Raw genomic sequence first — 23,140 nt, 5'->3', positions numbered from 1 at the left:
GAAGACTCTGATTTCATATATCATTAACTGCTATTCCCAGTGCTGAGATTAAATTAGAGGTGTAACAAACATACAAAGATGACAGCTGGAGATAAGTTATCTATATATCCTCTTTAGACTTTAAATTAGCCAGAAGGCAAATGTTAACATGAGACAGGTCACACACAACTCAGTCTTTCCTTCATTATCACTGGGTATTTAAATTCATCCCTCTTGTACCAGGTGAACTGCAGGTTTACTAAAAGAGAACAACAGAAACTGATGTCTAGAAATCTAGAGGTCACAGTTCACTCCCATTTAAATCATGCCCTACTTCTAGTCTTGCTCTTGTTGATTGTGTGAAGATAAGCAATTAACTTTCACCCATTCAACAATGAAACACAAGAGAGGTCAGAAATGGAGTAAGGACCATACCACAGTGAAGCAGAAGTCACATTTGTTTTGGTGTGTTGTGCTGATTTTTTAATAGAAGAGAAACCACATCTCTTACCTCTGTCACTTATCTGAATTCTTGACAAGTGTACAATGCATTTCTGAAAAATTTGGTATTCACAATACTTATAGTTTAATTAGAAACAGTTACAAGTATAAATAATAACCTAGAAATGCAAATATCAAAGAGTATATGCTTGCTTTGTGATTCAAATGTCAATGGCATCCACTCCCCTGATTACCATTCCCAAATGTGCTTGTATGCACTGAATTATTCACTTTTAACAAGTGAAGTGGACTTACACAGGTCCCTGAGTGCACATGGAAATTATACCATAATGGGACAAAAAGAAATAGGCTAATTTGGAGACATCTTTGGTGGACATGGAGATGGCAGTCTAGGGACTAGGAAGGATTCAACAGGATCAAACAGCATCTTTCTCTCCCTTCACATCCTTCTCTCCTCTCACCCCCATTCTTGTTGCACATGGTAGTGTTTTTAGGATGTTTAGAGACAACAGAAAATTATGTTCTAGTAACAAGTTTGGACTTCACACTAAATACTAGTATTTCATCATAAATACAGGATATGTTCATATATAGACAGCGATTTGACTTCTGGCTGCATTTTATTTTAACCAAAAGGGAAAAGCAACCTAGAAAGAATCAGATCTTTTCTTCTTTCATGCATGATAAAGAGGTGTAAGATGCCCACTAGAGCACTAACTCATGTGCACGCTGAAAAACAGCAGATCTAGCATTTGCTTCATCCCAGGTCATAAAGAGAGGGAAAAACTCCTTGCCAGCCATTTGTTCTGGAATTCAAGTGGAACAGATCACTGCTGCACAAGACAGTTGGTATTCTCATGAGGAAAATACCTGGAATAACATAGCCCTAGCTCTGTATCAATCGTGCACTGTTCACTGCATAAAATTTGCCAGTAGAGTGAAGCAAACCATCAATACAACTCCCACAGGTATTCAAAGCATCTCTATTAGAGCCCCTACAAAAAAACTGCCAAAATTTCCTAAAAATATTCTGATGACTCACAAGATATCATAAAGGTCTCTAAAGCATAATCCATCTGATTTGCACAGTTAGTAGTCAATTCAAGCTCCACTTTAATGTACTCCTACTAAAATCTGCACACTTCTTGCTTACCCTATGGAACCATCTTGTAACTCTCTCAGCACTACACAGTCCCAGCAGAACTGCGAGTCTTTGTTCAGTGCTCTCCTGTGTCTATTCCTCTTGTCTTCCTGAATCACAACTTCAGTGTCATCAGCAACTTATTTTTTATGCTAAAGCTTCCTGCACATTTCCAAGTCTGGCAGCTTTTCAGTCTCAAGTGCTGTCTGCTTCTGCTGTGTATATGGCAACCAACAAGGGCTGGAGTCATTTATTACCTCTGTCACCAGTTCAATAAGTGACCTTAATGGCATTAAAAAGGACCAAATCCTCATCGGTTGTAAATTCAACAGGCTCCAGTGAAGTGAATCATGCTGATTTAAGCCATTTGGCCTTTCATCCCTATAAGCCTCAATCACCCTATCTGTAACTCTTCTTTAACTCTTGCAGAAGCAATACTTGGACATGCATGGTCCAACCACTCCTAGTACAGACTCACAATTTAAGTGGATGGAAGCAGGGTTTTCTTCGTGTCTTTCTTTTTTTTCTGACTAAGTACAGAATCCCTTAATGGATTATAGTGAAAACTGATAAAACCCTAACAAACTAATCATGCAATTCTGAAGATCCATACAACACCTGTGCTCCATTCCTACTTCTCCCTAAGCACCTTAGAGCTGCTGTTGGAAAGAGAGTACTGCGATGGAGAGACCCATGGTCCGCCTTACATTCTCACAGTGAAAAAGGCTGGGCACTAAGAACTCTTTCAGGAGATCCAGAGAAGTGAAAGGATTTTAAAAATAAAACAAACAAATGTGGCTAATATTATTCTTGAAAGCAAACTGTGAAAGCTCTGCCTAACACAGGGAGTCTAATTTACAGATTGGTCTCTTGATTAATAAAAAGGTAGTTGTAGTACATCACTGTTGCAGCTGTTGAATGTATTAGCACAAAATAATAAAACAGCAACAGGAGCAAGAACGGTCTTTTCCAAATTCCTCTAAGCTCAACAGAAAAGAACAACAATTCCCAACTCATGCCTTGAAAGAAATCTGGTGATGTAAAATGAACTGATAATCCTCAGACTGAGGATTCAGACTGACTGAGACATTCCAGGCAAGCTACTCTCAGCTTAATAAACTCTAATGAAAGGGAACCACATGATTACTGTTCCCTGCAGTTTTTGCCACACATGAGATGCATGCCTTGTGGGGCTGAATATTAAATACATTCATAATTACCATCCCCAATATTGTGTAATTTTGTTATTTTAATTGCAAACTAACTACTTTTGTTTCTTTATATGTTAATGTACTCCACTGGACACTACTTATAAGAATACATTTTTAGGAATCAAGTGTACTACATTTAGAAATAAATTATGATACTTATCACATTCTACCTAAGACTTCCATGAACCTTAGCAAAGACTCAGGCAAGCCCCCTTTTGCTATACTGAAAATATAATTATTTCTAGGTTAGATTTATCACACTCATTTTCATCTGTCTCTTTCTAGTAAAAACAATGAAAGAGAAGAGCACTCAAGACAACTCAATATATTCATATACTCAAATTCTAATTGCAAGTTGTTAATCAAGCAATAAAACACAATAGCTCCCATTTCTGTGGCAATGAGTATAGCACACTTCAGGAAAATCAAGTGCCATAGCAGTAATGCCCAGAACCTCCTATACCAAGTTTGCCCACACACAGTAAAGACCTGCATTTCATTTTGAAAACTGAAGGTTAAGAAGGTCTAAGCATAAAAGTGATGCCCACAAAACAAGCACAGAAAGAAGTAAATTAAACCAGCTTGCAAACTCTGAACTGCCTAAACAGAAAAAAAAATCATGGAAGTTTATAAGAATTCTAGAAAAAATAAACATCTAATTTAATTTGTTTAGGAACCCAATTATCTGGAAATTCAGAGCTAGTAGTCACAACACAACACCAACTTCCATTAATGTTAGAATTCAAACCCAAGTTCAACATAGCAAATTTTCAAAAAGATGGTATATCACAGTTTCCATTTACCCCAACTACTATATAAATAGCCCAGTGTTAAGTGGAAGAGTAAGGGTCTTTGATGCCATCAGCTTCTGATCAGAAACTCGGGGAAGAAAATCAGCTCACTTTTCAACCTATAAAAAGATAAATGCGTAGAACAGACAGTTAAAGAAAAAGCAGGTGGAAATGCAAAATAAATTTTAAGAGTTAATAAAAGAGACAAAGATGGAAAATAGAAGTCGATGATAAAACCACATCCGAATGAGGAAGAGTCCTAAAGTCATCCTGATTTTTTTTTTTTTTAATTCCATTGAAAGATATATCACAGAAGAGTTCACTGACTTACTCCATGACCATTCTCTCACAGCTGGTCAAACTCACCTGGAACTTAAAAAAAGGACCTTCTGAACAAGCATGTTACAAGGTTCAGTTTTTCTTGTGCTAATTCATAGATGTTAACTAACTCAATTCTGCCAAGCACTTAAGCGCATGCTTGACTTGGAGAATAATCTCATCCCTATTCAGTAAAACACTTAAAAGCACACACTTCTTTCAAAACATGAGTGGTCCCATTGACTTCAATGGGACATAAGCACAGTGCTGAGTGCTTTGCTGGATCAGTGCACAGAGACATAATTTAGCCCCCTTCACTGGATGATTTGGATACCCTGTCTCTTGTCATTTCATAATAAAAGAAAAAAAAAAGTAAAGAAAACCTTTAAAGGTAAAATTAACTATACAGTAACTGTAACCCAAATTGTCCTATTCTGAATGCTTTTTAGGGTTATTGTAAAAGCTGAAATGAATTGTTTTACATTTTATACACTAAGAACAAATGAATACATTATTTTCTTAAATTTATGCACAAGCCTAATTGCTATGCAGGCACAATTAAGAAGATCTAAGAAATGCAAAACCAAGATACCATATGGTTCTCAGTTCCAAAAATCAGCGACATAAGAGAAGATTTCACACACTTGTGTGTGAACACAAAACTCCGATTAAAAGACAGCTAAATACAGCAGGTCTCTATGCTTGCCTGAGTTTTTTAAATACAGTTTTGAATGCATTAAAGAGCTGTCAAAAAACAAGTCTGGGTATTTCCCAATTACCTCCATCATGCTTAATAAGTAAACAGTTTGCACAGTAATCATTTAAAGGATAATAATTTCACATCAAAAAATTGATTTACAGGCACATATTACTCCATTTCTGCATATATACTTATGAGATGCCAACATCTATATATCCCTGACCTCTGACTCTACACAGATTTGAAGTTTTGCTGATTTCGTTATGCTCTTTTGAGATAAGTGAGATGACCAGTTTTGCACATTGCTCATTTAACACAAGCACATTTTGGCTGCCTTAGTAGCACTGGCGAGTCTGAAGCTGCATGGGGGAGACACCAATAAACAGGAGGGAAAACTCAGAAAATTAAGGTGGTTCATCTCAGTTACTATGTCAGCACTCACAACAGAGCAACCAAAAGCCCACAGCTAGAAGTTTTGGACGGCTTTAAGTTTTAGCTCATGGTAGTGTCTATTCATGACTTACTCCATCACATGTAAGGTCTACAACATTAAGCAGCACTAGCATTTCCATACTTTCAAAGTTGCCTACAAATATCAGAAAGCATGTTGTGGACACACTTGTACAGTCTCAAAGCTGTTGCAAAAGCAGTTATTCAAGGCCCATTCTTTTTCCATGGCCCTCAAGTGATCAGATAATAAAAGTCACACTCCCACCAGTAAGCATTATTGCTACTGCGGTATGTATTACAAAGACTGGCCTTTCTCATTATAAGGGTTTGTTTTATCATAGTCAATAATTTTAGCTTCTTCTGCTTAGATGTATCTCCTTCAAAGATGAAAGATGTCAGTTAGAAAGCTTTATTGCACTTGAAAGTGAAGCCAAAAAAGAGTCATTACAGTCAACAGCTCCGTGTCCAAGTGGATATCAGTAACAAGTCACATCCCTCAAGGATGGGACCAACGTTATTGAGTATCTTCAGCAACAACACAAGACAGTGGGATTGAGTGCACCCTCAGCAAGTTTGTGGATGACACCAAGCAGAGTGGGATATGCTAGAGGGGAGGGATGCCACCCAGAGGCACCTTGACAGGCTTGAGAAGTGAGCCCATGCAAACTCCTGACATTCAACAAATTCAAGTGCAAGGTCCTGTACCTGGGTTGGGGCAATCTCCAATACCAGTACAGACTGGGGAGTGCATGAATGGATTAAGGGCAGCCCTATGAAGGATGTAGGGATACTGGGATGGAACACTGGACAGAGAAAGATTGAGAATCAGAGTTATTCAGCCTAGAGAAGAGAAGGTTCTGGGGAGACCTTATTGCAACCTTTTAATACTTTAAAGGAGATTATAATTAAAAGAGAGAGACTTTTCACCAGGGCCTGCAGTGACAGGGGAAGAAGCAAGACCTTTAAACGGAAAGCATGTAGGTTTAGATCAAACATAAGGAAGAAATTTTTTATGCTGAGGATGGTGACATATTGGAACAAGTTGCCCAGAGAAGCTGTGGATGCCCCATCCCTGGAAGTGTTCAAGGTCAGGATGGATGGGGCTTTGAGCAACCTGGTCTAGGGGAAGGTGTTGCTGTCCATGGCAGGGGGGTTGGAACAAGGTAATATTTAAAGGTCCCTTTCAATGCAAACCTTTCTGTGAGTCTGCCCAATTCCCAGAGCTGCAAAGAAATGCTGAAAGGCACCTAAAAGCTGTCAGCTGCAAAAAGCCTGCTGGAATAACTCCATAAAGCAAGAGACACAGCATGTTAGTGTCAAACATAAATTCCAGGTGATTGTCAAAGGTGTCCCAGAACTGATATATGTAGCTCTGGAAAAGCCCCTTAATGATCAACACAAAAAATGAAAATAAGCCAGTGACATGATTCAGATTCTGCACACCAGGAGGGAAAACATCTTCTGTTTAGAACTGCTTAATACAGCTGCTGAGCCAGGCCCTCCTACACTGTAGCACAACATGTGAATGTATTCCCAAAACACAGCCCATTTACATCTGAATACTAAAACATCTACTGATCTCCATATATTCTAATTTCCACGTATGCCTTGATCTTTTTATTTGTTACATAATGAAGCTTTCAAACTGGAACAAACTAGTAAGTAAAGAGCCAGAACAAGGACATTTAAGCTACTGTTATTACCAACTTCTGTGAATAAGAACTTGTTACTACGCAAAATGAGCATACTTGCTCAACAGTGAATCTCTTTGCATATTTGCTCTCCTTGTATTTTCATGAATTTATTTCTCCAGAAATGGAAAGTGTTCCTTGATTATTTTTCTTCAGAAAAAAAAAAAAAAAAGACAAAATTATCTAACCAAAACACTCTACTATTTGTTAAATACAGAAACGGGGAATGTTCTGTTAGAAGATGGAAACTGCAACTAAAATTCAAGAGTAACATCACTGAATTCCAACAGTGGTAGTCAGATTAAGCAGCCTTATTTAAAGCATATTCTGAACCGTGGTATGGTACACCTATTCTTGTGGGGATATACATAGATGACTATACACAGATACCCAAAATACAGACAGCATGAATCAGGAGCAAGCACACATTATTTAGAAGTCTCAACAGGATGGTGAGTATATTAACACAGCCTAGTAGCTCCTGTTAGTCCCTGTCAACTGCACGGGTTAGACGACAAGCAGTCACTTTGCACTTGTAAATGCCACACTGAAGCAAGCATCCTGCTCGCAGACTCTCTTTGCACGCTGCAAAAACAATGCTAAGAAAAGGATGTGGAGAGAAGGAGTTAACCTCCACAGAGAGGAAAGAATTGGAAGTAATGAAGGAGAGCTCTGTTCCTGGACAGCATACTGCCAGCTTCAGAGCCAGAAACGAAACTCTCTTCTTCAGCGGAGCAGGATATATTCTGTATGAAAGTTCTAGAACCCGAAAAGTGTTACCAAGAAATTGAATTTGTGACAGCACTGTGCCATCCGCTGGCTTGGATGAGATGTTCAAAAACATCTGATGCACAGCAGCCTTAATCAGTCAGTCTTGCTAAGATCTTCTGAAAATCAATTTTATGCAGACAGACAATGAGGACTTCTAAAAATCAACTTTAGCTACTATAAAAATCTACTGTATCTTACTACTGCTTACACAGACCATAGCAAGAAGCTGCATCAACTTCATGAGATAATTTCCCAGAGTGTAGCATTCGATGTCTTTATGTTCAGTGATGACAGAGGGTGATAACAGCAAATCTCCCTCATTTTCTTCTGTCAAGAACATATGTCACAAAGGCAAATCTCACACATACCACATGCAGGAGATGACTAAGAAATGAGGCAATAATCTTCCAGCATCTGACAGCAACCAGACAGTGCAACTTCGTAAAGGAAAACACTGAATGGAAATGAAGTCTTTTCTTAGAAATAAAAATGCTGCTACAAGAAGCTTCAAGATGTTTTTTCTTCTTCAACTGGTGACAAAAGTATCTAGTATTAAAAAAAAAAAAAAAAAAAAAAAAAAAAAAAAGAGCTTCTTATTTCAGGAACCATGAGTTATTTTGATTAGATCAATGCCTGTAGGTCCCATCTCAGTCCCCTTATTTATTTAATCAAAAATATGGTCAATACTTCAACAAGTTTACAATTCAAACAAAAACCAGATATCTGAACTGGACAAAGGTACAGGATGAAATTGAAAGAATGGTAGAGAAACTACAGGTATTCTGTGATGGTGTAAAGTTTCCTATTATGGTTTTAAGTTTTAGAAACAGGGATTACATATCATATAGACCTCCGATGGAAGTCAGTAGAAACCGGTCTTCCTTCTCCCCTGCTTTGATTCTAGAGATACTATAGGTATTTTGCAACTTTTTCAGTTAACCACAACCTCTTCTTTCATCCTAACATTAGGTTTTCTTCTCATTGCTTATAACTCAAATCAGGATTTCTTGGGGATACTGGGATGGAACACTGGATAGAGAAAGACTGAGAATCAGGGCTGTTCAGCCTAGAGAAGAGAAGGTTCTGGGGAGCACCTCTTGTGCTCACACCAATCTGCATTCACCAAGTACCTCAAGGCAGCGGAAAAATCATTCCATTTCCTCTGTTTCTTCCCCTTGTTGTCTTTTGCCATTCCCTGCTAAATCTACTATGCAGATCACAGTCCCTGAGGGATTCCAAAAGTGTCCCTTGAGACAGTTCTAAGCCTTTAGTTGTCTATGTTGCTTCTTATTTAATGCCCAATTATTGAATCAATTTAAAAAAATTTTGTAGTTGTTTTACACATATGAAATTTTAAATTTTACTCATGTTTTTGAAAGATTGCATATCTTATCTTTGTCTCTCTCTTTCTGTCTTTAACCTAAATGAAAAGTGGATGGAGTCCTTTAATTTCCATCCCATGTGGAAAATTACACTATTGCTGTATTACTTTTCCCTTAATGAGATCAATAAAATTAACACCTCTGCTTTAGTCCTAAATTCCTGTCGAGCAGGGCAGAGATTGCACTCTCTGTTACCTCTTAAGCTCATTACTGCACTAATAATTATGTCAAAGGTTACAACGTTTTTGGCTGTGGGCCAAAGGCCATTCTGTAAAATATAATGATGAGTTTTCTTTTCAGTCTGTTTTTTGGATCCCATCACAAACCATTTCAGAAGAGATAGCTAGATGAAAAATAGTTGTAGCTCCAGGATAGTCTAACAGCAGCTAACAGCAGCCCTGAGCTTCACAAGTTACTTTCCCTTTGTTATGTACACACCATAAATACAAGCCACACAATTCTTCACCTCGCTAAAATATATATATATATAAATATATATATTCTCTCAGATCCCTACGGTCAGGCCTCAATTTCACTCTTAGATTTATCTCTGTCTTAGAGCAATAGTTCAGGACATGGCTTTTCTCATGTCAAGACCCTAGCTGACTGCTTTTATGTTCTATCTCATCCTTCACAACAAAAGTCTGGTAAAATGAACACACATGACACTTTTACAACACTTAGATATATGATCATGGGAAATATTTTATTGACTACTTCTTCATATTAAACTTTTGTTATATGACTCTACATATTGCACCAGGATGCGCTAAAAGGCATAGGGAGGTGGCTGGGTTACACCAGAAGGCACTTGGAGGGGGGGACCTTAGGGTACCACGAAAGGGGCAGAACCACACCTGGGTGCTCCAAGAGACACACAGAGGCCCCCAAGGCACAAGCAAGGCTCAGACAAGGCCTTTGCCTGGCACCGAGGAAGCACGGAGGGCCACGTCAAGGAAAGAGGGTCTGAGAAGCCCCCTCTCAGCCTGCTGCTCTGTCTCCCCACAGCTCACCATGTCCAGCCTCAGATCTCCGTGTGGCCGCTCTCTTCCCTGGCAGCCTTGGCCTTTTCAGCCATCGTGCCTTTGCCACACTCATGTAGGATGTCCCTCCCCAGGACCTGGAGCAGCAAGACACAGGGAGCCAGTCCTCCTCTGCCCAGCTGGCTGTAACCATGAGGTCCTTGCAGGTGGCCTGTTTGAGCAGCTCAGTGGGGTTTGGCTCATCTGCTGCCTTTGCAGACAAGCCAAGAGACACTCAAGAGTGGTGAGTGATGGGGTTCAGCCAGATGGGATGGTGCCAGGTGGCTGGGAGCCAGGACTCAGGCCAACCACATGTAGGGCAAGGACTAAGAGCCCACGTGGAGGAGAAAGCTTGGGCAGGTGCCAAAGCTTCTCTGCCTCCTTCCCAGCCCTTTCCCCAACCCCAGGAGGCAGAGGTAGGTCTCAGCCACTGCAGAGGAAACAAGGATGGGCTGACCAACAAGAGGAACAAGACAGAGCCTGCCTGAGGTCTTTTCCACATGATCTGCTGCCTGGGACAGCCCAGCCAGACCCAGGTTTCTCCAGGAGTGTCAAAGCCCAGACAGAGAGGTCTCAGGCCCTTGAGGCACCCCCTTGCCCCTTCCATTGTGCTCCCTGCTCTGTGCCTCCCTCAGCTTCTCCAGGGACATGCTGCCATGTGATTGCTCCTGCAAGAACTATGAATTGATCTGCTGGCTGAAGGGAAACCCTGACTTGGTGAAGATGTACCTAAGGCACATGCGCCACTGCTACTCACACAGAGACATTCTCCAGAGACAAAAAAACATATGGCAATACTTGGAAGAGGAAGAGACATTTCTCTGCTTGACTATACATTCACAGCTCCAGCAAGTCTCAGGGTGGGGGCCAGGACATTGCAGGCAAGGTCACAGATACCATAATCATGTCTTTGACAACTTCTAGCTAATTTAAGTACTATCACAAATCCAAGAAGGAATGTGGGAATGCATCACTGTAACAACTGAGACTTTCCACTGTGAAGAAGGAAAACCTGTCCAACTTTTGCTCAAGAGAGAGGATACAGAAGTTATAACCACAGGGTACCCTATGGTTTTACCTGTGAGACCATGAAGACATGAGCATGTGGGATGAAAAACCTACATCAACTCTAGAGACACAGATACATGAATTCCAGAGAAGAACTATCAAAAATGGGGATTCTTCCAGAAAAGTTGCTGCTGCTCCAGTCTACAGTGGACAGTTTCCCAGGCAGAGTGGAAAGGCTCCTGATCCTATGGGAAGAAATTCTAATCCATTTCTACATGGAGTGAGCGAAGGATGCTATGATCACTATTAGAGGGGCCCTACCTCCAGCCAGGAGGAGTAGATGGACAACTGGGCTTACAGGACTGTGGGGATCCGATGGCCTGGAACATCAAAAGCACAGGAGTACAAAGCTCTAGTAGATACCAGTGCACCGTGTATCCTATTGCCATCAAGCTATAAAGTGGGCTTTCAGTACAGCTGCCTTGGAGACAGAGGAAATGAAACATCTGTCTCTCTTGCCTGGTCTCTCGAGGACCCTTCTGTCATGGGATTACTGAAGGTTGAAGGACCATAGGTACTGATCAGTACCCCAAGGGTGCACTGGCAGCAATGTCACATCAACAGAGAGTCTGTGATTCACATCCATAAACTGAGTCACAGACTGGAAAGTCAAGGAGCAATTAGCAGGACCTACTCAACCTTTAATGGCCCCATATGGCCAGTGTGAAAGTCTAATGGAGAATGGAGATTAACAGAGTATTGTGACGTGAATGAAATCACACTGCTGCTGAGTGCTGCTGTACGGGACATGCTGGAACTCCAATAGGAACTGGAGCCAAAGGCAGCCCAGTGGTGCCACAACTGATATCACTGATGTGTTCCTCCAAATCCCTTTGGTGACAGAGCTCGCTTGCACTTAGAGGGAGCACAGCAGAAGTCAAGTCAACAGACAGCTTTCATACAATCACAGAATATCCCAAATTGGAAAGGATCCACAAGGTTCATAGGTCCAATTTCTGGCCCTTCACAGGACAACCCAAAGAATCACACCATATGACTTTAGTAGACAGGAAAGTTAATGACAGTGTAACTTTCTCATCCTCACAACAACTTCCGTTTTGCTGAAGCTGATCTTCATTAAATTGCACTTCTTTCTACTAATGGTCAGAGTTAAAACTCTGCAGGGCCAGGATTTCATGTTTGCATCCAGTAGAAAGTCAGCTTAGAGCAGCTGCACATTATTTGTGTATTACTTGCACTTTTAACTCCGCAAGGAACATCAGAGTGGTTGGACAAGGGGGGGCGGGGGGGGGGAAACAAACAAACAAACCAAACAACCAAAACAAAACAAAAAAAGGAAAAAAAAAAAGCCTTCCAAGAAGTAAGACATTATCATTCTATGAATGCAGCTGTGAGTAACTGCAGACAATCCATGTCCCTAAAGACAGCCACTGGATAGGTTTGGGGCAAAAAAAGCTAACAGCATGGCATATATTTTGGAATTGAATCTGACTGGGTCAAGATCTGGAATGGTGACAGAACTAGGGCAAAGTGGGAATGATTTTGAGAGACTGCTCCTTCAGCTCCATTAGAATAGCAAGTGCAGTCCGACAGGTAAAATGTGTTGAATGCTAAACTTAATGACTGTCTTCCTAGTGAAAATAATACCCATGCCTCACCATCTAACTACAGTGCCCATCCCAGAAAAGCGCAGAATATTAATGCAACTAATGCAGTCTTACACTCAACCAGATCATCAAGAAATATCACTGAATAAAGGAAGGATTTTTTCTTGTATTTTATCCTCATAAGACACTTTGAATACCACAGTGGCCCAATAAGGCAAAAGAGTCCAAGAGGCAACAAATAAATCTATCAGAAATTTGTTCATGTACAAAAAAAGCCTTGGTTTGTTCCCATTTGTTGCACCCATTTGCTCATAAATTTGTGCATAACAAAGAAAAGAGTATTCAGCCTTGATTCATCCTCAGTTAGATAAGGGAGTGAGATCAAACATGTACAGCCTGCAAAATTACTATCAAGAAAAGATCTGACAATTACTAATTGGCTTAAGTAGAATTAAAGGGGAAAAAAAAACTAGTCATGGATTTCTAATGAACTGTAAACAAACCACAGAAAGAGACAATAACACTTTGTAGGGAATAGATCAAGTTTCACACTTGACAAAATTGATAAAAGAGTTTTTACAGTTAGAAAATACCCATTAAAACAGAATCCTTTTCCCTTTTTTGCACCTTCGGTACTATTCCAAGAATTTAAGAATCAGAGTCCTATAAGACTACATATCTCTCTAGCAAAGGGCTATGCAAGAAGGTCACAAGATCATCAGTTTTCCGTTGAAGGAAATATTATCCACATTTTTACACATTATACTCATAATGGATATTTTTCCACAGAACTGTAAGGCTGAATTGAAAAAAGGAAGTTAATCAATACATTCCTCGAGAGGCTATGAAGGCTAACATACTATTCACAACAAACAATACAAGATTCCTCTTAAAGAACGTGACCAGACAGGAACAATTTTAACTGACACTTTTAAAAATAGATCCTATTATAGCCAGTCAGCCTCTCTTCGACTTCCAAAAGCAAGGCTGATTTTAGTGAACTCTGAATTAAGATTATATTCTTCAGGCTACTCCAAGGCTGAGCTGAGCTATCAAAACTTGCAGAGGAAATTTAGCATTTTCCCCTAATCTCATTATCTTGCACTCTAGTCTGATATAACTTTATACCTACCTTCCATGGCATTAGAAAGCAAGCACCTTCTATCACTATAGAATACTAGAATTAACATCCAGTTTCTGGAACTCCCTTTATTAATGAAATACACAGTACTCAATAGGAGTGAAGAGACTGAGGAGACAATGTCTTTCAGCACTGCCTCCAAGGTGGTAGAGTGTCATTTAACAGATGCTATGCCCCTTGGCAGCTTCCCATCGACCCCACAGCTGTGGCTGCCTTTGCAGAAACATCAGTCTTCAAGACACCAGTGGTGTCCCCCTGCATATCTATGGTGCCTTGTGTGATTTTGAGAAAGTCACCTAGCCATTCAAGCACTAAAATGGCTAATGCTTTCTGCATTATTGTAAAGATATAATGAAATGTCTACATAAGAGCTCTAAAATTTTTAACTGACAAACCCTTCGGAAACAAACAGGCGCAGCAAAAAGTGGGGACAAATAGCACCAAAAAAGAAAAACAGCCCTATTAATGGCATACAAAGTAATTATTTACTAACACTCACATGGGAAAGTTCCATTGCTAAATGTTAGACCACACATCTGCTGTTTGCTGAGAGCATATGGTGCAAATGTAAGAGGAATTGCTGACTAAGGGAATACAGCACTTTATCTGGACAATGAAGCATAACTTCAGAAGGACTTGCAATGCTCATCATCCTTCACTAACCACATACAAGTTGTTCTACCATTCATAGAACCATAGAATGGTTTGGGTTGAAAGGGACCTTAAAGTTTCAATCCCCCTGCCATGGACAGGGACACCTTTCACTAGACCAGGTTGCTCAAAGACCCATCCAACCTGGCCTCGAACACATCCAGTAACAGGGCATCCACAGCTTCTCTGGGCAACCTATTCCAGTGCCTCACCTCCCTTGCAGTAAAGAATTTCCTCCAGATATCTCAAGTTACTCTGCTTCAGTTTGAAGCCATTATCCCTTGTCTATCCCCCCACGTGCCCTTGTAAAAAATGTCCCTCTCTGACTTCCTCATAGGCCCCACTCAAGGTATTAGAAGGTCCTATATTGTCTCCCCAGAGCCTTCTCTTCTCTGGGCCAAACAGCCTCAACTCCCTCAGCCCATTCATGAAGGAGAGGTGCTCCAGCCCTCTGATCATCTTCATGGCTTCCCCTGGACCCACTCTAACATGTCCAAGTCCTTCTTATGTTTGGGGTCACAGAGCTGGATGCAGCATTCCAGGGGGGGTGTCACCAGAACGGAATAGAGGGGAGAATCCCCTCTCTCAACCTGCAGGCCATGCTGCTTTTGATGCAGCCCAGGATACAACTGGCTTTCTGGGCTGCAAGTGCATATTGCTGGCTCATGTCCAGCCTCTCATTCACCAGCATTTGTAAGTCCTTCTTCCCAGGGCTGCTCTCAGTCCATTCGCCACTCATTGAGTATCAGGATTCGAGTACATGTTTGCAGGGCCCTGTTTTGAACTCTTCATGCTGTACCTCTTATTTTTTTCCTATCTGAATATGTAGCTAGGCCACAAAGTCACTCAAGACCAAACAATACAGAAGTAAAGGACATCTCTCAGGCTAAACTCCAGAGAAAATAGGTATTTTCAGAATTATCTTTCTTTTGATAATTTATTTAAAAAAAGAAAAAAAGCCTTCAGGTGACGGTGTCAGACTTACGATCTATCCTGAAAGTCAAACCAAACTCAACAAGCAAGATATGCCCATCAAAAACCTTTTAACTACTCTGTGCTAGTTTAACAAATTTAGATTGTATGGATAAATGTAAACGATTTCATATTTACTTGAACTTATTACTTCAGTTCTCCACCACCATCCATTCTTCAGCATGCAATACACTCCTGTGTGTATTTAAGCAGATGAATTGTCTCATTTGACACAACATCGTGTGGTCATATCGGATGCTATGGGTTAGTCCTACTGTGTTTCATCTCCTTTCAACAGACAAAAAGGATATTCAGCATCTTACTGCTCCTTTTATTAAGACTTCTGTTTTCCTGACATTCTTGCAATGAATTACAAAACGTATGTTTGCCTCTTATTCAGCTCTGACAAATTAGCAGTCTGAATTTGCCAAGCACAGGAGTTCAGCCTTCCACACTTTACTGAATGAGGAAGTCATTAGTAGGTCAAAGCTCAAATGCTGGCAAACCCGTTTGAAGTTATTTACATTCTTATACAAATACTTCAGGGGCATGCAGTGCATATGGCCCTTTCACACACTCACTCCTGCCTGATTTGAGGTTACCACGTGCAAGGAAATATTTGCAATGTTCAGGCCAATAGGTTACATTAACTGTTATGGTCTTATCTTTATTTTCTGACTGAAGCTTTCAGAGTATCCTCTATAAATAGAGGAGGATCAGAGGATCTTCAGAGGATCTGAAGCAAGTTTCAAACAAAAGACCAATACACTCATGAGATGGAGAAAACAGCCAATTACTCAGATGCCAAACTTTGGCTATTTCAATATAGCTATTTAAATATGGCTATTTCAATACAAGGAACAAAATACGCAGGATTGTAAATGAAAAATACAAGAACAGTGAGTTTTAGGAGCAAGGTAACTAAAAACAGAGGTGGAGCTGAACTATCAAAGTATTCCTTAAGATTCTTAGGAGATTTGATTGGACAGACAAGTCAGATTGTACCGAAAATTTAATTAAAGTTATTTAATAGGAAATAGTATTATAGTTTATTACAGCGCAACACAAACTTTTAGCCCACAAAAAAAAAGCATTGCTGGGAATATGCACACAAGAGACACTAGTAAAAATTTAGAAGCTAAAGGGCAGCCTTGCTGCAGCTGATTTCAAGTTCTTATATAGACATACATGTACTTGTAATACACATATCTGTTCTTTAATCCAGACCAGCTGAAGTTACATGGCAATAACAAATCATCGAGCGCTAATCCTACCCCTGATCAGCCAGTTCACACATGTCATCAGCGATCACTAAAACTGCTGTGGAAGAATAGTCTTGTTTGAAAGAAGAGGAGAATCCTCTCTGTTTTTGCAATTCCTGCTCTGATCTTATTTTCTACAGGATAGTAGTTTATGCTGCGTAAAGTTTGCAAGCTTGGGACATCAGCACAAGGCACACAGCTGCACGGCTGCTCCTGCTCTGGCCCTAACACCTGTCCATTGCTCCAGCAGAACTCTTTTGCACTATGCCCAGTGACCTACTCCAAAAAAAACTCCCCATCCTCAGACTGTAACATCTGAAAGTCCTCCAAAAACTTCATAAGTGAATAGCCAAAATGACAGCTATAATCCTCAAGCTCTGACAAACAGAAATTACAAATTACAATGGCCAAATAGCACAAATGCAAGTTTCCCCTGCAGTTTCTGAAGCTGAGAAGACTAGGCAGCACCAATGAGCTTTTGGAAAATAAATGCAGAAGGCTGTGCCAAAGCAAAAGCAATGCCTTGAGACACTTAAATTTCAGGGCAATGTAGACTGTCCAGATGATACCAGTAAAATATAACATTATGTTATGCTCATACTGCTCCTGTAGAGATTATAAAAACACCAAATCTCAGTGCTGAGAACAGGAGTGCTACAGTACGTAAGGCAGACCAAGTGAAAGACTTAAATTTTATAAAATGTCTATCTTTTTACACAACTAAAGACATTTAATAGTTTCAAGAGTTACTGTTCACAAGTTAAAGGCAATGTTGAATGACAGAGGGGAACACTTGTAAGTTTGGCCAGGAACACTTACTTGAGTTATGTCCCCATTTAGGAATGCACTATACAGGAATACAATACCTTTAGGAAGCATTTCCAAAGCAAAAACTAGAGGAGAAGCTAGAAACAATTCCTTGATGCTCTCTTTGGGCTACATGAACTATTTTGCCTTTTTATTTGAAGGAAGTAAAAATACTTGAGAGAAATAAAATCCCACAGACAAGCTCCTATTTCAATAACCTCTCTTTACATCACATGAGAAAAGCCAATTGCAAAGTTCATCCCATTAAGCTGTAATTAATTTAGTCAATAAAAGGTCGAATCAACCCCTGCTTCTGAGAATATATGCAACCCTACTATGAGGAAGGAAGAAATATTTATTGTGCTGACAAACAAGCCAGGTGCAGTGATGGTATAAAGATGTGAACACTCCCAGAAGAGGACAGCTGCAGCCGTGCCACAAGAATATCGCACATCAACTGAAATGACATCAACCTGACAGCAGTCAGCAACAAGGGTCTGTGAAACTTCATCTGTAAACACAGAACACAACTCACCACCAGAACTGCCCGAGGACATGCAGTAACAGAGTGCCCAACTCACACTACTTTGTACAAGGAAGGATGGATTACACCCAATTATATCTTGCTTACCCATCTACTCCCATCATTTAAGGTTAATGTGTTATTATATTGCTTCCACTTCAAAATCAAGAGAAGCTTTGTTTTGCAGCCAGGCTTTACAAGTTCAGGCATACTGAACTCTTATCTGAAACACAGATGTTCATTATCCATTACTACAATGGCTTGTCTGCTCATTAAGTGACAAACAACTGGGTTTCTGGAACACCTTTGTTCAGTGCTGGTTTTGCCAGTAAGCTGTAAATAGCACCCATCATACTACCACAACCATCAATACAGGACAAACATAGCAACAGTAAGAAAACTACACAGCAGTGGTTGTAGGGCACAGCACAGCTTTCACTTTGATGTCTCTTTCTGAACTGTTATTTTGGTGGTATCAGTATCAAAGGACTAGAAATGACCGACTGCTCTCAAATTGCACTGTGAATGCACACACTCTCCCTCGCACCTAAAAATCAATAGTTACTTAGGTTAGCAACAAGGAACTGTATACATTGCTCCTGGGCTAGATGCCAGGGGTAAAGCACCACTTTCCCACTGGCTTTTATAACAGCATAAACATGGTTGCAAGTCAAAGGCAGCCTATGGATACTTCAGAGGGTTTCTCAAGGACTTGATCTGAAGAAGTAGCCATCTACAAGAATGCAAGCCTATGACTTCAAGCCTTCAGTCTTTACTAAGCATTTTCCAGTCATTTTTCCCCACAAACGAACATTAGGAGGAGAGGACAGCCAGTAACATCAATACCAGAAAGTGGCATTTTTCTTAATTTATATCATAAAGGAAAGGATACTTTGCATTATGAGCCATTACAGCCATGTTTATGAATCCACACGCAAAAAACAAGTAGTTCCTTTCACCTCGAAAACAACCAAAGAAATCAGACCATGTTTCAGTTAGTACATAACTGCTTACTTACAGGAAAAAAAATACAATTTTGCTCTTTTTTTCCCCCTACTAATGAAGTAATGCTAATTAAACCATATAATTACTGAATACCAAATAAAACCTTTTTTAAATATTCGTGGAGATTTCTTTATTTTTCTTTACACTATTAACATCTAAAAAGTAAAACTGAAGTTAATTTTATACATGACTATTTACTCAAAGTATTCTTATAAAGTTATTGATCAATGTTTGAAGCACAGTGTATGTCTCAGTAGCAAAGTAATCAACAATTGGCTGAATAGTCATCAGAAAAGCAGTTATTTTTAAGAGGATTACATCCTTGAAGACATATAAACACTACTGTGACTTACCTCAAATTGTCCATTTACTACACAAAATTATAATTAAAAGGTACTTTTTCATCCCATACTGAAAGTATGTTGTAAAAATCATAGGCAAACCCTGAAGAAGTCTGTCATTACCAGCAATCTTTTCTACATTTTTCCTATCCTGAAAGTCTTGTTGCAGATGAGTCTGGCAGTTAAAGCACAATTAAATCAACTCTCAGATGGACAATGATAATAGAGGTTTCAACACTAGTCCAACATGAAATATGTTTAGAAACCAAGACATATAATAGCTAATAATCACATACAAAAGTACTAGTTGTTCATGAATGCATTTTTACGTGCTTAAAAACCTAATTCTAAAATATCCCTGCTAAGATGACTAGGTTGGTATTATCAGTTATTGTACTGGCAACATGTTCATGACCCAGAAAAGAAGTCCAGCTGCTCCTAGAGACTGAAGATAACTCTGGTCTAGCTAATGAAGTCTGTGCAACCCAGTGCTCACTTAGGGATGGCAGCTCACCTAGGAAAGGATCTGTCCCCTAGATAAACTGTCAAGATTGCACATTCAATGCCAATTCAAGCTCCTTGCTCACACCAAGTCAAACTTGATTAACTATTTTCTACAGTCTGAAGTAAACAAGTTGGAAAAATGTTTATGTTATGACACAGCAGAATGGAAAATGGACAGACTTCAAAAACCTGGGTCACTGGTATATCAGTCCTCCACACTGTTTGGGAAGTATTGTTGTGAAGACTTTGCAACTATAACCTATGCATGAAAATACTAGTGCTTCAAAGTACAGCTTGTTTCTTGTTTTAAAGACCTTTTTAACAAAAAGGAATAATTACCATTTTTAACAGTGCTAATACTTCCTCAATTGCCTCGAATAACACTGGCTTTTGTCTAGTGTAAGAATGAAATTCTTTTTCCTTTTAAAGAAACAGATAGAACTGCAAATGCATTAGGACACACTTTCTGTGCAGGCTATACAGCCATAATGATAGGAAGACACTGTTTCATACATTAGCTGACGTGCTCAGTAAGAACAGCAGATGCAAGTTCCCCTTCAATGGCATTACACCACATTTCCACTCAGAAAGGGATTTTTGCTAGCCTGGGTTCAACTACCTTATTATTACAGGTTCTATTCTAATCACTGTAATTAAGGAACTGACAGCACTTCCATTATGAATTCTTTTCCAGGGGTTAATAATTGAGCTGTAAAATTTGCTCTGGGATAGAATTTTACATCTGGGTATGAAAGCCTTTTTCAATGCAAGCAGAAAAGGGGTCTGGGTTTTTCCACTTTTCTCTGAATAGACAATTATAATGCTTAAAAACATCTGAAAGCATTCTGAAATACAGCACCTATAACAACAGTGCAGCACTTTCAGAGTTTAAGAAAGTAATTCAATACAAATCTCTTATTTTGGTTCTGTGGACATAACACAGAAAAGTGATTTATGAGATATGGAGTCAGTTCCTGCCAGCAGACTCTCCTGTGTCTTTAGGCAGGTAATGTCCCTGTGCTTCACCCTCCCTATCTCTGGAAGGAGGATAATTAGCATAATGATCTACACATGAAATGAACTCACTGAAACCTAGGGAACACACTGTGCAGCTGACATGGCTTTTTTAATATAATAGGCAACTGTTGACCCCTGCACATCTGCAGACTCTCCATGCTTCCTTCACATGCATTCAACATCGATGCTGTGCCTATGACAAGTTAGGCCACCTACAGATGTCATCCTCATAAATATACTTGTCCCATATAATCAATGAGAAGGCTAATATCAAAGTTTAAGGACCCTGATTATGCCTGAAAATTGAAGGCTTAACTACAGGAGTCTAGAGAGCTTAATATGCATATTACAGTAGCCTAACTCTTTGTAACTACCCACATAACCTCTCTACAAAAATTTTTCTATGCTGTTTAATCAGACATGAAAAAAAGGGTGAACGAGGTTTTAGCTTAGTCCAAGATTTTAAAAGTTATCACTGCTGGTATTACCTTTTGCCATCTCCCTATCCTACCTGATTTGCCTTGCCATACCTGATCAGAAATCCGCATTATAAAAATATATCTTTTTAAATTCTACAGAACTTCTTTGCCTCTCAAAAGCAGAATCTCTCATATATGAAAGGTAAATCAACAACAGAACAGCTCTTGGAAGTAGCACCATTAGAAGAATTGCCCTACTTTCAAAACTCCGAACGAATTAGCTCTTCTAGGCAGTATTCATCAGTGTACTTCTTTCCTGAGGGTTTTTTAACAGAAGGATTCACATCAAGAGATCTGATGTCTGATGCCACAGTCATGCCATCAACAGAATTTCAGGGTAGTTTGTGAACAGAGATATTGCAGTTATCAGTCTCTTCAATGCTGTATTTTCTCTGCTTGCCTTGATACACAGTCATTGAGGACTGTGGTTATCACTATCCCTGGTATAATACTGACCAGAATAAAGTACCATTATATCTGCACAGGGAAAACAGGCTTTGGGCTTTAATCCTCTGACACTACATTCACAATCACTTCATACTTGCAGTGCTACTTCTCTAAGATTATAACAGTACCCTTAAAAACATAAAAAAGACTTTCTTAAGTACTTAAGGCACAAGCTAAATGACAGCAGAAATCTTGACTGTAGCAGAACAACTTAAAATATACACACATTCTCACTTCAAATAAAAAACATAATATTTGATTATAACTATGGTTTTCAGGAAACATGTTAAAAATATTACCTTTCTAACAGTAAATTACTGTTAGAGTTACATTATTCCTTAAAATAAACCCAAACAAGGGGGAAAAAAATTCCTTGTTTTACTGCAGGGAAACGCAGTAAATCATTTAAGTCCTTATAGGTCAGGTAGGACAGAGCTCTGAGCAACCTTGTCTAATGGAAGGCGTCCCTACCCACAGCAGAGGGGTTGGAGCTAGATGACCTTTAAGGTCCCTTCAAACCTAAACCATTCTATGATTCTTACTACTACACAACAGGATCTGAATATCCAAATTCCGGGTACTCCTCAGAAGCCTGGAACCACAGGATGCGAACAGGGGAACCACCAGTACAACTGTTAGTGATACTTCAATAGATAAAACACCCCTGCTTTCCTTTACATCTCTGCTTTCTCGTAACAGAGAAGTACAAAAAACAAAGCAAGCTCAGGTAAGCCACTGTTTACAACAAAAAACCCTACAATAAGGTTTAAGTAGATCTCAGTAGAGATCAACTTGAAAATGAACCCATACCTGAATCTGGTGTAAGAAGACCATGTTAAACTGACAAGCAAATGGCCACACTTATGTTTCCTAAAAAAGCCAAAGGTCCTCTTTCTATTTTCTTTTGATTGAAATACCAAGTATTTTAATAAAGTCTTGCTGACATCACTACTTGATGAACCCTGCACTTAACTAGATTGTGTGAACTGTATTGCAGAACATGGGAGGCCATTACCTTGTTTGTGCCTCTTCAGCACTTCACCAAACCATTGAAGAGGAACAGGAAAAGCATCTCCCAAAGGTGTTGTCCACCAGCCTGTGGAGCCAGTGTCACTAGCCTGTCTCCCTCTCTCTATCAGTTCAAAAGCAGAGGTAGCTTACAGAGTCTACCAAACTACTAGAGTTCATATTATAATAAAACAAGATGACTCAGCAACTTACAGGAACAAAAAAAAGCTTCATGTTTTACAACTGAAATCAGATTCCCAGTAAAATCTGCAAGCAATAAAGAACCTACAATAAACCTATTACAAGAAAGTCACACTTAGAAATAACTGCACAAGGCCAGATGAATTCCTTTTAATACAACTTTAAAGAATGTTTCAGGAGGAGAGAAATTAAAAAAAACACAAAACAAACACACCAAAAAACCCCACC

The 23,140-nt window shown here is 39.5% G+C and overlaps 1 protein-coding gene across 4 annotated transcripts in view; it reads right to left on the bottom strand.

The window, feature by feature from the left end:
• The window catches only part of CCSER1 (coiled-coil serine rich protein 1), a 656,129-nt gene that overhangs the window by 591,137 nt on the left and 41,852 nt on the right, over window positions 1-23,140 (bottom strand). The gene's annotated exons all lie outside the window — the stretch shown is intronic.

This window comes from Pseudopipra pipra, chromosome 4 (assembly GCF_036250125.1).
Source record: "Pseudopipra pipra isolate bDixPip1 chromosome 4, bDixPip1.hap1, whole genome shotgun sequence".
Classification (NCBI taxonomy): Eukaryota; Metazoa; Chordata; class Aves; order Passeriformes; family Pipridae; genus Pseudopipra; species Pseudopipra pipra.
Note: the sequence above shows the minus strand (reverse complement) of the source record. Positions and strands in the feature narration are given on the sequence as shown.